The 14,305-nt window shown below is 40.8% G+C and overlaps 4 non-coding genes across 4 annotated transcripts; 2 read left to right on the forward strand and 2 right to left on the reverse strand.

Annotated features, from left to right (window-relative positions):
- Window positions 1–532: 532 nt before the first annotated feature.
- On the reverse strand, window positions 533–605 carry TRNAF-GAA. The gene has a single exon. It is a non-coding gene; the product is annotated as a tRNA-Phe (tRNA).
- Window positions 606–1,118: 513 nt separating this feature from the next.
- TRNAE-CUC lies at window positions 1,119–1,190 on the forward strand. Its single transcript has one exon. It is a non-coding gene; the product is annotated as a tRNA-Glu (tRNA).
- Window positions 1,191–6,186: 4,996 nt separating this feature from the next.
- On the reverse strand, window positions 6,187–6,268 carry TRNAL-AAG. The gene has a single exon. It is a non-coding gene; the product is annotated as a tRNA-Leu (tRNA).
- Window positions 6,269–6,625: 357 nt separating this feature from the next.
- TRNAL-AAG lies at window positions 6,626–6,707 on the forward strand. The gene has a single exon. It is a non-coding gene; the product is annotated as a tRNA-Leu (tRNA).
- Window positions 6,708–14,305: the final 7,598 nt, after the last annotated feature.

Raw genomic sequence — 14,305 nt, forward strand, 5'->3', positions numbered from 1 at the left:
ATCCCGCGCCTTTGGGAGGCTGAGGTGAGTGGATTGCCTGAGCCCGCAGGTTCGAGACCCGCCTGGGCAGGCGAGACCTCATCTCTACAATAAATAAAAAAATTAGCCGGGCGTGGTAGCACGCGCCTGTAATTCTGGTAATTCTGGCTACTTGGAAAGCTGAGGAGGAAGGATCGCCGGAGCCCAGCAGGTCGAGGCTGCGGTGGCCGGGATCGGCCACTACACTCCAGTCTGGGCGACAGAGACTCCCACTCCAAAAAAAAAAAAAAAAAAGAAGAAGAAGAAGATACTAAATATTACAAAGAGGGACAAATTACTCTCCTTCAGCATTTTTGCCTGTTGTTTTATCTAGTGAGATGTTTGAAAGTGTTCTCCTACTGGGATTTTTTTAACCACACAATTGTCTTGTGTTTTCCTTTATAAGTTTAATAAAAATCTGATATTTTTGGATTTTAAGGACTATCTCCATATTCCATATTTGTAGAGGGAAAAATTCAACGCTTGAATTACTAACTCCAAAAGTGAACATTATTGCCGAAACCCGGGATCGAACCAGGGACCTTTAGATCTTCAGTCTAACGCTCTCCCAACTGAGCTATTTCGGCTCCGCCCACATCGGTTAAAAATAAAGTCCAATGACATTATCACGCAAGTCTTTTTTACTTATGAAATACTGGGAATTTATTTAAAAAGTAGCATGACAAGTACTCTGAGAAAACAAAAAGCAAATTTAAAAATTGTTTCAGTCTTCAAGAGGCTCACCGTTGTATGCGGAGAAAAGCAAGAAGACAATTCCAAATAAATACTTCAATTTATTCCTGGTTGAATCCACACATCAAAGCAGAGAAGACCCCCAACATCCAGTTATGAGCTTCCTGAATTACTCTTTCGGCTTTGCCACACCTCCTTGCCGTCCAGATTGTGTTGATTGGTACGTAGCCAGAGATTGGTACGTACAAGAGGAAGAAGTCCCAGTGCGCTGACTCGTTAGAAAGTCTGGGAAACAACAACAACAACAACAACAACAACAACAACAACAACAACAACAACAACAACAACCCGTGTACTCATGTCTAGTTTTACCTTCGTAAAACTGCTTTCGAGACGCTTCGCTATCTTCCCTGATGGTCTAGTGGTTAGGATTCGGCGCTCTCACCGCCGCGGCCCGGGTTCGATTCCCGGTCAGGGAAGGGAGCTATTTTTTCTTCTGAGGCGAAGAGATCTCTAACGAGTAAATGTTAAAATTTTGTATAAATTAACTTTCAGTTTTCGTATGAGGCGATTCATGTGTAGAAACCCTGTGTCTGTTTTGGTATTCCAAGTGCCAAATGACAACCGATGCAATTTTCAAAGGTTTAAAAACATTTGTCGATGACAACTGTAACCTGCTGTAAGCCAAATGCCTGGCACTGTTCTAAGCGCTTTAAACTTTTTGACTCATTCCATTGGGTGATTCAGTAAGCGAGAAATTTCGGAGACAATTGATTAACTTTATGAGGTGGTTGAGAGTAGCATAACACTTTGAAAAGACAGTTGGGACGAGAGAGAAGAAATGGGGAAATCGTTTCTGGGAGATTTAAGCACTTGCTGTGTTTGAGTTTCTGAAGCCACTAGAGCCTCAGGCATTTAGACACTCACTCCGTCTTCGGATTCTCCAGTCAGTTCCACACTGCTGCAGCTGGGTGCTAGAGGATAGTTCCAGAAATACCGACACAGTGACTTAATCCTACGCCAAAGCAGTTCTGTGTCTGCTTAATCATCTCTCTGGCGCCTCCACCTGTCTTCCCTCATGCACCTACAAATTATCTGTCTTTTCCAATGGGAGGGAAGAGGGCTGTCACAAAACGAGAAGCAGGCAAACGATGCAATCAGCATCTCTGAATACACATCTGAGAAATGTACTGACAGCTACTTCAGTAAATGTAGACTTTGTTACTCTGCTGACTTTTGACAAGGTTTCATGCCTCTGTGCTAATTGGCTCCTGTCTGACAATACTAAGGTATGAATCTTTGTTCCTTGGTCTGTTTAAATGGCAGCCACAGATGTATTGTTTAGTTCTTTCTTATTTCTTATAATAGTTTAATGCACTTATGACCTCTCTACAAGCTTCCAAACAAAGATCATAGTGCTCCTCTCTACAAGACATCTCTACAAGCTTCCAAGCAAAGATCATAGACCTTATTTTACCAACAGATGGAGGATGTGCTTTTTTAATGATCACATTAAATGAAGCAGCACTCCTTTTCTAATTAATTACACATTTTCTTCTCTCCCCCTGCCCATATGTATAAATTCACAATTTCCAAAACTTTTTTGAGCTTGGATATTCCTTTGTCATCTTATCAGTTTTCTGCTTGAGTTAATAAGCTTTGACACATACATAAGATCAACTTGACTGAGAAATTTTGTTTTGCTATAAACATAAGAGTAGGATAGTCAAATTCCTATACATACTGAAGCTACTCTGTGCCTTTCTGACTAATGTTTCACAGAAATTCAGCCCCGTAAGACTGCTGGCAATCACCTCCTAAACACCACTCTCTTTTTCTATTTTTGTACTTTGTCTTCTTTATGAGTAGCAGAAATCTTTTGCCTCATTAGTTTTAATTAATTAATTAATTTGTTGAGTTGGAGTCTCACTCCATCGCCAGGCTGGAGTGCTGTGGCATGCTCACGGCCACCCCAGAGTCGACCCGCTGGGCTCTGGTGATCCTTCCGCCTCAGCCTTCCAAGTAGTTGGAACTACAGGCACGCGCCACCATGCCCAGCTAATTTTTGATTTATTGTAGAGACGAGGTCTCACCAAGTTGCCCGGGCTGATTTCCAACCCGCAGGTTCAAGCAATCCACTTGCCTCGGCCTAGCAAAGTGCTGGGATTACAGTCTGAGTCATTGAGTCCGGCCTTCATTCGTTTTATGCCTTTTTTTTTTTTTTTTTAGGGATCAGTCTGATTGGGACCCCTGAATATACTTGTAGAAGGAACTATGTTGGTTAATGCCTGTCTTCCCCTCCCACCCCGTTTCTACATAAAGCTAATTGAATTAGAGATAAGGAACCCTTCTTTGAACACTACATGATTTTTTTTCCTTCTTCTGTTATGAACTATCACTAGTTCACGAAGAAAAAAAAATCTCCAACTTCTGTATTTTGGCACAGTGAGTTCTGTTTATTCAGATTTCTACTTGCTACTTGTCAATTCAGAAAGTAGCAAAAATAACAAAACCAAATCCCCATCGGAACAAGAGGAAGAAAGAGGCTGAATGACTTAAAAAAAAAAAAAAAAGACAATAACTGGGGTCAGTAAATCAATCCATAAATAGAATCAGTAGTCACTACTGAAAATGAAAAATGAGCGACACAATCTCAACTGTTAATATCCCTAAATCCCAGTTTTTAAAATCTGTAAAATAGGAATAAAAATAATATTTATTGCATAAAGTTATGAGAAGCAAATGAAATAACGCACAAAAAAGCACTCAGCAATACTATTATCTAAATCCATATGTCATTAACGTTTGCAATCTCAAGCTTTCTGGTCATTTATAGTAAAACTAGATTAGAGCTTCCTATGTATGGCAGTGGCGGACATTACAGCTCCTACAAGTACATGAGTGCTTCCTAGAAAATGTCTCAAGTCCGGAAAATTGTTTTTAAATTATTTTAAATCAGCTTGATTCTAAAGAGAAGTCCCATCAGAGATCTCTGTTTGACTCCCAGGAATCTGTGAGGATGGTTCCAAATCCCTCTCAGGTCCAGCCTACAAAACAAGGCAAACCAGTTGGGGGCCCTCTTGACTGAAATAGAACCAGTGAGACAGGCCGCGCTCCTGTTTCCTAGAAATGACACACTCAGTAGGATGGAGGGTACCAGTAAGTGCCACTCCAGGGACCAGGAAGAGGGATATATTTCCATCCCATGAATTCCTTGTTCTGACTCTGCGCCGCGAACTCTTCGTCTTTCCAGGGTTGCAGGTTTGGGCTCCGTAAGATTCCTCAGAATCTTAGAATCAAAGATCCGGTAGCGGCCAGGGACCTCCACCACCACGCGGCTGATCCGTGGGGGCTGTGGGAGAAGCCTTCCTCTTCGTTTCTTTCTCCTTTCTCCCTCTTCTTATCCCCGGTTCCCTCAGGAATCACGGTGTTCTCTCCAAGAGGGGCCGGTGGAGGGAGAAGGGCTGCGGGGATTGTCTGGGTTACGGGTCGCATCCCCCCGGTGGCCCCCCTGCACCCAGACTGTCTTTCTCTTATTGGACTTCTCGCTATCTTCTACTCCCACCCCATTCTTCAGAGCATTCGTAAATTCTTCCAAGCAGGCCTTTCCAGATCTGCACTGAGTTCCAATCCCTGAGCGGCGTGACCCAGCACTTTGCAGGTCAGGACTTGTAATCACTTAATGTGTCTTTCATCCTGATTCTGAGGGTGAAGACGACAGGTGTCAGTGTGTCTCCCGAATATCCAGTGGCCAGGCACACAGTAAGCACTGCCAATACTTGTTGAATGAATTCATGGGTTCCTGATACCTACTTGTTGATATAGTCATGTTCTCTCAAATTATTTATTTTATCTGCTCCCCTTATCCCTTCTTTTACCAAGTAGGAATGCACATATCAGAAAGAAAATTGTTCCCTGGATTGATGCCTTTGGTGGACCAAGCTGATGAAGCATTGAACTAATTAGCCCCTAGCACTAGGTTACCCTTGCTCTGTGTCCCTGAAGATTGAAGTTGTCAACGAGTGGTCAGTCTCCCTCAAACTGTGGTCATCTTGCCCACAGAGATCTAGACCTGGTGGGAGTACATAGTCCTCCCGGCAGTGGAGGTACTGCTGTTGTGAGGTTCTGAGAGATCCTGGCAGAGAGCTCAGATTGACACAGAGGTGAGAAAAGAGGCTCCTAGCTTGGCATATATGAAGGAACAGGGGAAAGTGAGGCTTAAACCGGGAGGGAGAGTAGGGGGTGACTGTTTCTTCTGAATCCCTTTTCTCTGTTATTTTCCTAAGGTAATTTCTCCAGAAGATAGCATCTAGTAATTGCTAAAAAGTATTGAAACTAAGGATGGAGAGAGAATACTGAAACAGTCCATTTTTAATTTTTTTTAAAAAAGAAGGCTGTGTGAAGACAAAGAAGAGAGATATCTGTAGATGCTGACCTTGAAGACTGAAGAGATGTAACCACAAGTCAAAGCATGCCAGCTACCACATGACAATGAAAGAGGCAAAGAAAGGATTTTCTCCTAGAGTTTCCAGAGGGAGCTGGACCCTGCCTGCATCTTGACTTTAGCCCTCAATACAGATTTCTGACCTCCAGAATTGTAAGAGAATATGTTTCTGTTGTTTGAAGTCACACAGTCTGTAGCAGTTTGTTATAGCAGTCACAGGACCTGAACACCCAGGCACGATGCGATAAATTCCAAATGAGCAATTCAAGAATAGGAATTTGTAAGGCTAGTTTTCTTTGGAGTATTGGATAAACACCCCTGCCAGCACTGATGTTCTTGGAGATGAATGGCAAAAGAAACAGAAACTCCAGCGCTAGTTAAGTTCCTTTATTGCGATTTTATTTCTGTCATAATCTGTCTGCACAATACATTTTTATTTTATGACTCCCTCGTCTGGGTTAAAAGTTTTAGGTCAAGAACACCGACTGATACACTGCTTCCTGCACCAAGAGAAACGCAGTGAGCAACTTCATCAGCATATTGCATTATATATGGCTGCATCCATACTTTTATTTTATTTTTTAAAATTTCAATAGCTTTAGGGGTATAAATGTTTCTTGGTTATGTCGAGGCATTGTGGTGATGAAAAAATCTGGGCTTTGAGTGTACCTGTCACCCCCACTAGTGCACATTGTATCTGATAGGTAATTTTTCATCACTCCCTTTTCCACCCTCGCCTTTCTGAGTCTTCAGTATCCATTATACCATTCTATAGGCTTTTGCAAAAGCTTAGCTTAGCTTCCCCTTATTAGTGAGAACATGCGGTATTTGGTTTTCAGTTCCTGCACTACTTTACTGAGGATAGTCTATTTCCAATTAAGTGGCAGCAAAAGATGTTATTCCGTTTTTTTTTGTTTTGTTTTGTTTTTTTATGACTGCATAGTATTCCCTATATATTGAATAGTATTTCATTACTGGCATGTCCACTTTGGTCGTCCCAGTCACAGGCCATAAGGAGAATGAAAAGGAGCTGGCAGCGGTGGGATTCGAACCCACGTCCCCGAAGAGACTGGAGCCTTAATCCAGCGCCTTAGACCGCTCGGCCACGCTACCACACTTAGGGGCCCTGTCGAGGCTCCCACCAGGTGTCACCCTCCACAGCGAATCTGCAACCAACAGCGTCTCCTGGCGCTCTCGGTCCGCTCCGCCAATTCCTCTTACATTGTTGACAAAGGGGTAGGCGTCGTGGCTCCGCAGATTTTCCTTTCCACGACTCCCACCTGTGCGAAGAAAGCAACGTGTCGGGGTCAGGGGTCAGGCTGAGTGGTGGTAGTCGCCAGCTAGGGGTTCCCTGGGGGTGCTGCGGGGAGCGCCAGAGGAGAAAAGGTCACTGGCAGAAGACTCAGTTAACGGCGGAAGAGGGCGATATTTGCTAATAGGGAAAATGAGGAAAACCTGTTCGCCAACCGTGGTAGCGTGGCCGAGCGGTCTAAGGCGCTGGATTAAGGCTCCAGTCTCTTCGGGGGCGTGGGTTCGAATCCCACCGCTGCCAGCTTCTTTTCATTTTTTACTCTGGCTGGGAGATACCTTTTGTTTTTTGTTTTTAATATGTACAGTGTGGACGGTTCTCACATGCCAAGCCCGCTTTCCCCCTACTCGGATTTCTGTTTACCGAGAATTCAGAGATAATTGCCCCTACAACCGCGGTCTTCCATTACTGAGAGGTCATATAATCTAGGCGCTGCGAATACAGTAATGAGTAACACAGACAAAAAAAAGAAAAGAAAAGACTTTTATGGCACATGTTTCCTTATTGCAAACCAACGAATGGATACCAGATTCTTGGAACCTGCTTGTAATTTAAGACGGATCCTGCCAATGCCTCTGAAGGAATACTTTGGAATCAGCTGCTGTTCTCCCTCCAGCCTCTGTCGTGTGCTCACTTTAAATTTGGAAACCTCGTAACGTGGTACTCTAGGGAAAGTACCAGCGCCTGCCGTTGCTTTCTCCAGCGCGGGGCCCCTTCGCTGTGCACTTCTCAGCACCCACGCCTCGGCAGCTTCCGGGTTAGCCCTCTGACGAGTTCTCTCAGCACACACTGGTTCTCTCTCTCTCATTCTCTAGGTCTTAGCTTGGAAGTTGTTTCCTCCTGGAAGCCCTCCCTAACCACCCTCTCTCCCTCCTACCAGCTCCAGAGTTAAAAACTGGGAATGCATGAGGGGATGTGGAAGGGGACAGACAGCCCAGACCGTCCCTGAGTTTAGCCAGGCTGACAAGCAATAAATAAGTCATTGTCCAAATATGGTGCGATCTCTGTGAAAAAAGATGTTCAATGTGTAGATGTTGAACGATGTTCTAGATTCCAGAGAATAAAGAAGTTAGAGAACAACATTTATGTATGATAGAAGAAAGAATAGTCATCAGATTGTTCGCAGTGATTACTGTTGAAAGACAATTTTCCTTGGGTTTGTCAGTTTCTGCATGTATTGTAAGCAAGTCTCTGTATTGTTATTTTTGTTAACAACCAGTTTTCTGGTTCTCCATGGACACCAACAAGTTTAGACCCACAAGACTCTCCTCTACTTTAGACAGCAGTGGCAAGTCCCAGTCCTCCTGTACATCTGACTGGTTATCAATTGTGGGTTCTCCCTACTGCCTCCTCATGTTTGATAATTTGCTAGAACATCTTACAGAACTCAGAATTACACTTTACTTACATTTATCAGTTTATTATAAAGAACACAACTCAGAAACAGTCAAGTGAAAGAGATGTGTAGGATAAGGTATTTGGGAAGGTATTTGGAGTTTCTATGCCTCCCAGCACCTCAATTTGTTCACCAACCCCCAAACTATCCAAACCCTATTATTTAGAGGTCTTTCTGAAGTTTTTGTCACCATAGACACAATCAGTTAACTCAATCTTCAGCCCTTCCTCCCTTCCCAGAGGTTGGAAAGTGGGACTGAACATTCAAGGTTTGGTTTTTTCAATGACCAGTCCCTGAAGCTATCTAGGGGCCTACAAAACATCAAACAAAAGTAGATCTTTTTGCCCAAGAAACTACAAGAGATTTAGAAGCTATGTGTTGGAAACCTGGGACAAAAACCAAACACATATTTCTCATTATGCCACACGATCACTAACTGCCCTTTGCTTTGGACCATATTTCTTCTTTTTTTAACTCGTGTATTTATTTATTTATTTATTTTTAATTATTTTTAATTTTAAAGTTGTGGGGTACAAGTGAGGATTTACTGCATGACGTGCGTGACGGTAAAGTTGGGCTCTAGCTGGTAGGGGCGTGACGGTAAAGTTTGGGCTCTAGCTGGCACCTACTTATGCAGTAAATCCCCACTTGTACCCCTGATAGTGGACTAGGTACTCAATATGTTGTCAGGTGGCCCCCCCATCCCCCCCCAAGCAGTGTGTAGTGTCTGCAGCTCTCACCTTTGTGCTAGTGTGATTAGTGTTCAGGATCCACTTATGAGTGACAACATGGGGAATTCGGTTCGTTTTCTGCGATAGTTCACTTAGTATGATGGTCTCCAGCTGCATTCAAGTTGCTGCGAAGGCCCTGATTTTGTTCTTCCCTATGACTGCATAATATTGTTTTGGACTGTCTTTCAGGGGCATTTGCATAAAGAACAGCTTTGAAAGATAGAGACAGTGTCTTTATATGGAGCAAAGAAGAGGTATGTGTCCTGGGCTCCCTAAACTCAGGATTCCTCTTCTGTAATCCTTTCCACTCCATGAGGGCATTCATCTGGGCTCATATGAGCTACCTTTGTGGGAACTGGTGCTTGAGAATTCTGCACAAAGACCAATAATATGCCTCCTGCTATTGCTGTGAGAAATAAAATCTCATTTGTCTCTGACCCAGGAATCTCTTATCTTCCATTAGCAACCATGAAACTGTGGTAGGCTAATTTGTTACCTTACGAGTACCACTATTTCACAGTTCTGAATATTTATATGTTGTCAACAGGCAGGGAGAAGGAAACAGAGTCGACTATTTTCACTTTACTCCTTGGTGTTTAAATTGTTACCACTTATGTATATGCTGTGATTCAACTTTAAGAATTTCAGTGCTACGAAAGGGCAAATGTAGGGTGCTATGAGTGCATAAAACAGAGCTCACCTAAAATAACATACCCCTACTGCTATTTCCTTATTTGTACTTCTAAACAATTATGTGTCTTTTCTATTTTGGGATTTGAGAATTGACTTTGGTACTATCACCAACTGGTCCTCATTTTCATCTTCCTAGTACAATTTATTCTTTTCTACTGAGACATGTATTATATTATAACTATATATATTTTCGTTAAAAAAATTTTTTTTTGAGTCAAGAGTCTCACTCTGTCACCCAGACTGGAGTGCAGTGGCACACTCCTGGCCACCACAGCCTCGACCTTCTGGGCTCCAGCAATCCTTCCGCCTCAGCCTTCCAAGTAGCCGGAACTACAGGCGTGTGCTACCACGCCCGGCTAATTTTTGATTTATTGTAGAGACAAGGTCTTGCCAAGTTGGGGGCTCAGGAAATCCACTAGCCTCGGCCTCCCAAAGTGCTGGGATTACAGACTGAGCTGCCAAACCCGGCCATATTTTTGTTAAATTTGATCATATTAGATGTATTAGTTGCCTTGTTTTTCTATTTGATTGCTTTTCTGTCACTATTACATATTATCCCCTAATTTTCCATAAGAACTGTGAAACTCCCAAATACTTTTTTTCTAACTAGTCAAATGAATTAGTTATTGTGATTTTTCCTTGGAGATTTTCCTCCCAGAGTTCTTCATTATGCTTCCAGAGTTCATTTCTTCCAGAGTTTTTCTAGAGTTCAGAGTTCAACCAGTCTGGACTGGTTCCAGGAAAGCTAGTTTCAAGGGCTTACCTTGGCCTCCTTCCTCTGCTAAGTCTGTTTCCTGGATGCCATGGCTTTTCTTTTTTCTCTTGATATTACTCATTTGCTTGGGTGGAGCTTATGTTAAAGTATACATATGAGGTAGTTATTTGGGATTTTCTGTATTTTAAAAATGCTTATTTTACTCACATTTTTGATTATTCATTTGATTAGATATAGAAATTTAAGCTGAAAATCATTTTCTCTTAGAATTGCTCCATTGTCTGTCATCTTCAGTGCTATTATTATTATTATTATTATTATTCTGAGTCAGAGTACCACTCTGTTGCCTAGCTGGAGTGCAGTGGTACACTTATAGTCACTGTAGTCTCGACCTGCTGGACTCAGTTGATCTTTCCACCTCAGTCTTCCAAGTAGCTGGAACCACAGGTGCATGCCACCACACCTGGCTAATTGTTTGATTTATTGTACAGATGAGATTTTGCTAAGCTACCCAGGCTGGTCTTGAACCCCTGGGCTCAGGCAATCCTCTTGCCTCCACGTCCCAAAGTGCTGGCATTACTGGTGTGGGCTACCATGCCTGGTTTCAGTGCTATTTTTTAAATTTCAGTAATATTCTATTTCCTTATCCTTTGTATTTGGTCTTTAAAAATTTTTCTCTCACTAATTATATTTTTTACATTCAAAAGATACGCAGCAAGCATAAAAGTTTTCAAAGCAGAATATTAAAAAAAACAAACAAAACCTTTTGACCACATCACTCCAGATCTAGAGTTACACTGCCCACTAAAGTAGCCACTAGCCATCTGTGGCTGCTTAGCATTCAAATGTGGCTAAAGTGACTGAGGAATTTCATATCTTTATACTTTTTCTTTTTTTGCCTTATTGCAGTAATTAATACTTGCAGTATGATGTTTTAGCTTATAGTGGGCACCTTTGCCCTAATTGATGAGGAAAAGCTTTTATCTTACCAATAAATATGATGTCTCATGCAAGTATTTTACAGCCATCCTTCAGCAGACTGATGAAGTTCCCCCATATTTCTGGTTTTCTAAGAGATTTTACTTAATATTGTGAATAATCAACTACTTTGCTGCATCTAATAAGATGTTTATATAATTTTCCGCTTCATTCTGTTAATGCAGTTAATTACCTTTTTTGATTTTTGAATGGTAGCCCAACTTTGCATTGCTAGAATAACCTTAACAGGTTCTAGACATATCATCTTTTCAAACATATACATTACTGGATTCTATTTTTTTAATACTTTAAGATTTTTCTCACTACATTCATGAATGATAATAGCTGGTAATTTTCTTTTTAATTTCCTTATCAGGGTTTGGTATCAAGCTTATGCCAGCTTCATACAATGGGTTTGTTTAATATTGGGGTTATTTTTTTCTTGCATGTTTAGTAGAGTTAAAGGGTGAAACCACTTGAGCCTGGAGTTTTCTTTCTGGAAATATATATATATATATATATATATATATATATATATATATATATATAATTAATAAATTCTATTTAAGTAAATGGTATCAGACTACTTAGTTTTTTTAAGTTAAATCAAAATTTTATTTTTATTTAATTTGATTTTACTTTATTTTATTATAAAGGTGTGGGGTGCAAGTCAGGATTAGATACATTCCTGTATTAGTTCCCAGGGAAATATACTAGATTGACCTGGAAAACCTTTTCTCCCAAAAGCAAGGAAGCTATTGAAGACTTCTATAGTCACATTAAATTAAAAAAGGATTGCATGGATGTCTATGAAGTAGTCTTACCCAAACCAAATCTTACTTGAATTTGATAAAGCCCCTAGATCTAACTAATTTGCAGGACATATAGGGAAAAGGAACATGTTAAATACCAGCAAAAGGGTGCAATAATTAAAATCCAAACTGGGTGAAACTCTGCAGCACAACCTAGTTAATCATTAAATAAATTGCAAGAAAAAAGAAGAGATTGTAGGGCGAATTTATATATTAAACAACTTAAAGATACATCCAACTAATCACCGTTGTATACTTCATTGGAATACTGATTCTTTTTAAGTGTAAAAAAAATGGAGAAAGCACAGAAAATTTTGAACACGTGAATGAATTTTTGATATTGCCAAAATGGATAATTTTGTTTAGGTGTGATAAATGTACTAGTGTTAGGTGTTTTGTTTGTTTTTTAAGATACCAGGTCTCAAGGTGTTGCCCGGGCTGACCTAGAACTCCTGGGCTTAAGGGATCCTCCCACCACAGCCTGCTACATTGCTGGAACTACAGGCACAGGCCACTGTACCTGGCTTTATTGTTGGTTTTTCATCATTTTTTAAACAAGTCATTATCTCCTGCAGATAATTAAATCTTTATGAATAAGACATATTTTCTGGAATTTGCTTGAAAATAATCTTGAGCAGAGGGAGTGGTGGAGATATAGATGAAAAAAGATAAACCCTGAATTAATAATTGGTGAAACTGAATAATATGCACATGGAGTTCTATTTTCTTTTTAAAATTTTATTTTAAAGATGTGGGGTACAATTCAGGGTTAGGTATACAAATGTTCATTATGCAGTTACTCTTATTGATGAAGTGTGCCCTCCCTCTCCTAGCAGTTTCCCTCAACTGCCAATTCCATCCCCCCACATTCTCTAGTAGTTTCCCACTACTGCCAATCCCTTTCTTATAGTATTATGATAGTTGTTCAAGGTTCACTTATGAGTGAGAAATGTGATACTTGCTTCTTTGTTTCTGTGATAGATCACTCAGTATTATAGCGTCTAAGTCCATCCAAGTTGCTCTGAAGTCCATATGTTTGTCCTTCTTTATGGCTGCATAATATTCCATTGTGTATATGTACCACATTTTTTTAATCCAGTCCAGCTTCAATGGGCAGCATGGTTGTTTCCATATTTTTGCTATTGTGAATAGAGCTGCAACCTTGCGTGTGTATTTTCTTTACTCTTGCATGGGTTTGAAACTTTTCATAATACATTTTTTCTTTAATAGAGGAGGACTATAAAACTGATGGAAAGCTCTGATGTCATGACTTGGACTTGCTGATTTTCACTGAGATATCTGGGTGGGCCACTTGTTGAGAAACTCCTTATGTATCTTTTGGTCTCTCTTTCTGGTTGATTTTTCACAGGATACCGGTTTTAATCTTTTGCCTGGAAGACAAAAGCTTTGACCCTTAATATTCTGTGTAAACAAGGGAAGAAAGTAGGTTGAAGGTATTGGACTTTGCACATGCCCACTTAATGGAGATATAAATCCTTTTTCAAAATGGAACTTTTGTGTGTCTGGTGGTCTCCAGCCCAAATATCTTTTGTTTTACCTTAGAGAATAAACCTTCAGTTTTCTGTTAGAGTTGGGAACCTAGGACTCTGCCTGCTTCCTAAATAGCTTTCAACTGATTTTCACTTTTGTTTCTTTCATCCTCACTTCCAGAGGTATATAGTACCACCAAGTTTTGAGGCTTTTAAAGATTCTATGATATAAAACAGATTTGTCCTTTACTTGCCCCCCTGAAGGCTAGAATTGGGTCTTCTTAGATTGATAAGTCATTACTACTTAACCATTTTTCAGTTTCCAAAATTTTGTAGTTGCCGCTTCTATCATTTTTCCTGTGATTATGAGTGTTTTTTTGTGTGTGTGTGAAAAAATTATTTGCTGTAGCATTAGTGTAGTTTTGAAAGGGAATAAAACCAGACATATGTACTCAAGCTACAGTCTTTACCAAGAAGTATCATCATCCTTTTTGAACTTGAATGAAATGAATATTCTCCATTTCTTTTGTGAAGATGAAATGAAAACAATCTCAATGTTCCTGGTAAAGGTTTTCCCAGTTTTTGCATTTAGAAGGTAATTAGATTTAAAAAAAAATTTAGTTTTACTTGGTGATTTCTTTCTTGAGTCAGGGTCTCACTCTGTCACCCATCACGTGGTATCATCACAACTCACCACAGCCTCGACCTTCTGCACTCAGGCAATCCTTCTGCCTCCACTGGTCATTTTTCTAAGTAAATTATAACTATATTCTTGTTTTTGTTTTTTTGGGGTTTTTTTTTGAGTTGAAGTCTCACTCTGTCGCCCAGGCTGAAGTGCAGTGGCACACTCACAGCCACCCCAGCATTGACCTGTTGGGTACCGGTGATCCTTCTTCCTCAGCCTGCCAAGTTGCCGGAACTACAGGCCCGAGATACCACAACAGGCTAATTTTTGATTTATTGTAGAGACGAAGTCTCACCAAGTTGCCCAGGTTGGTCTCGAACCCACGGGCGCAGGCAATCCAC

Source organism: Carlito syrichta, unplaced genomic scaffold (assembly GCF_000164805.1).
Source record: "Carlito syrichta isolate Samal-C Ts95f unplaced genomic scaffold, Tarsius_syrichta-2.0.1 Scaffold307028, whole genome shotgun sequence".
Lineage (NCBI taxonomy): Eukaryota > Metazoa > Chordata > Mammalia > Primates > Tarsiidae > Carlito > Carlito syrichta.